Genomic DNA, 2,954 nt, shown 5'->3' on the forward strand with positions numbered 1-2,954 from the left:
GCAATAGCATTAATTTTTTAAAATTATGTTTAACTCAGTGGAATCAATGGCTTAGGTTGGATTTTTGGATTAAAAAGTCAAAAGTTTGCCAATCATCTGTTTTGTGTGATTTATGAACTCCTTGCATTTTCAATCATTCTGCAGAAGCTGTTAGCCATTCTTCCCTAAGCTTGCCACAAAGAAAGCGTCATTGAGTAGAAAGGAATCGATTTTGTTGAAATGATTTTCTGTGACATTTATCAAGGGGGCATGCGATAGAAAATTTGGCTTCTCAAGATCACTTGATCACATTCAAGGGAAGGTGGTAAGAGATATAACATGAAAAATTTAGAATTAATACCTCGATTAAGACCAGCAGGACCAAAACTAGTCATATTGTTACTATTATGCAGTCGTGGCATGCAAATCGAAAAGTCTACGAGTCAAGCCAAAGGGTTGGGATTTGATCATTAAAGTAAAAAAGTTTTTGAGAAAAAATCAAAGCTGGACTTTAAAATTTGGACCATGTATATGAGATCAAAATGAATGCGATGAACCAAAAGGTTTGACCTTTAGCCCTTTCCTTAACCTTGCAGATGTACATTACGAAAAAGAAAAATAAAGAATGTTTTAATACAGTGGGAACAAGTCCCTGTGGTGCATCAGGCAGTTAAAACATGTTACCAGTGACAATTTTTGAGGTGTTTTGTTGGTACAATACAGCTATAGACCAAAGTTGTGATGGCGGAAGTTGTATATGTTTACATGGAATCAATTGAACAAAAAATTGCCAGCTCCCCTCCCATATCCCGTTATATGATCATGGACTTCCTCCTTGTGTATCCTTCCCTTGGGTCTTTTTTTAAATGCAAATTCAAAGTTTAAGGTCAGAAGGTCGAAAATTGATTGGAAAGTTTTGTTGAAAGGAATGGGACTGTGAAACATGAGAGCACTTGCTTCAGCCATTCAAATATAATAAATTTAAAACATGATTGTGACGTAAACCTCTTGTTTGCGTTGTCCATTCTATAGCTTAGTGTTGAGCTAACAATCCATCAAGTCACCTGTATGTGTCCATTCTTTTTGGAAAACTGTCCATTCTTTTTAAGAATGGACAGTTAACAACAAACAGAATGGACAGATAAAACAAACAGAACGGAGAGTTACAGGTAAACTTTAGCATGTGCCCAAGCGGGAAACAAAAACAAATTAATATATTAAATACGATTTAATGTACATGTGATTAACAAAAAGAACTTGGATATATAAGTTAATCCAGAACACAGTGTCTGCATCGGATCTGTTCGATTTTACACATTTAAATCCATGAGTATTAATGCACATTATTTCAGTTCACAGAACTTGAATTTAAATGACACAATTTCACATTTGATTAAGATTTTGGAAGCATCATTCCCTCGAGAAGAATCCATTTTAAGCTTGAAGTAGGCTTATATTAAATCCATCACCCAGAAAACAGTTTGCAGTATGAAAACTACACTGCTGCAGTGAATATTTTGATTATTTGCTACCGAAATATTCACTGCAGCAGATTTGATTTGATGTACATTTTCAGGTCGAAGTTTGGCCCATGGCTATCCAACACTCGGAACACAATTTGCATTTCACCTAGGGATGTCAGCGAGTACCCGGTTAACCGGGTACTCGATCGAACGTCCGATTATCGAATACTAAAATCGGTACTCGGTTACTCGGATGTATATATATTTTTTTAATATTTCTAAGCTTAATTAATGCATTAAAACATTGGTTTTAAAACGGAAAATGTTCATTGCACTTGTACATACAGTAATTAGGGTTTCCTGTGCCTCTAAATGACCGTTATCGTTACATTGCTGGAATTAATATATCCTCAAAAACTGAATTAGAATAAAAAAAAAAAGATTTCCGGGTTGAATTCGAAATATCTGTATTTGTCGTTGAAGTTTTGAGGGGATAAAAGATTGGATAATATTTTCTTTTATGCTTACTATTCTCTGTTTCCAGATCAAAGTATCACTGGTTGTGTGCCTCTTTTGGTTTCAATTCGATTTCGATTCTGTCATATATTCTCTCCTTCGGAGGGAAACATATTTGCCTTTACAACGCAAAATATAAACTGATTTTGGGGAGTTGCATTCTTATATAAATACTAGCATCCCCCGAAATCCACCTGTAACTGTCCATTCTTTATACAAAGACCTTTTGTTATTTGCAACTGGAAACACAATGGCTATTCAACAAATTGCTGTGCACCCCAAGCTTACCTGTTACTGTCCATTCTGTAAACAATGAATTTATAGTATGTGTGCTACCTGTTTTGCACATTTTTTGTTAAATTTTCAGAACAAAGAGAATTATGTTTTAAGTAGGAGAAAGGACTCAAACTGTCCATTCTGTGAGAGAAAGAACTAATTTTGGGCCTACGACCCTCGATTAGTTCTTTCTCTCACAGAATGGACAGTGTTCGGCCTTTCTCCTTTACTTAAAAATTTCTAAAGTTGTCGAAACTCCATGATCTATTCAAAAATTTACCCGAAGAAGGATCTTGTCACTTGTCACAAGGAAGAACTATAGAGGTACAGTGAGCAGTGAACACACTAAATGAAACCCCCGACTCCCATATGATTATAATGGCAAAGTGCATGTTTTGTTCCGGGAAACCCGAAATAAGTGTCAGATCAAAAAGTAAAACAAGAGGTGCGCAATGGTATTATATGTATCAAAGAATCTGTGAAACTGCATTAAATTTTATTCAGAGGTATAGGAGGAGCTGCGGATAAGAAATGGGTACCCTTCAATTTTATAGAAAAAAAGCAGTGTCCATCTGTTGCTCTTGGAAACCCGACGGACGGATATCCCGATCACTATATACACTTTTCAAGCGGGAGGTATAATGAAAGGTACATAAAGGCATTTGTTATAAAGAATCTGTGAAAGTATCATTAAGTTTATTCGGTGGTATGGTATAGGAG

This window comes from Saccostrea cucullata, unplaced genomic scaffold (genome assembly GCF_032062105.1).
Source record: "Saccostrea cucullata isolate Sc308-1 unplaced genomic scaffold, CSIRO_AGI_Scuc_v1 ctg16458, whole genome shotgun sequence".
Taxonomy (NCBI): domain Eukaryota; kingdom Metazoa; phylum Mollusca; class Bivalvia; order Ostreida; family Ostreidae; genus Saccostrea; species Saccostrea cuccullata.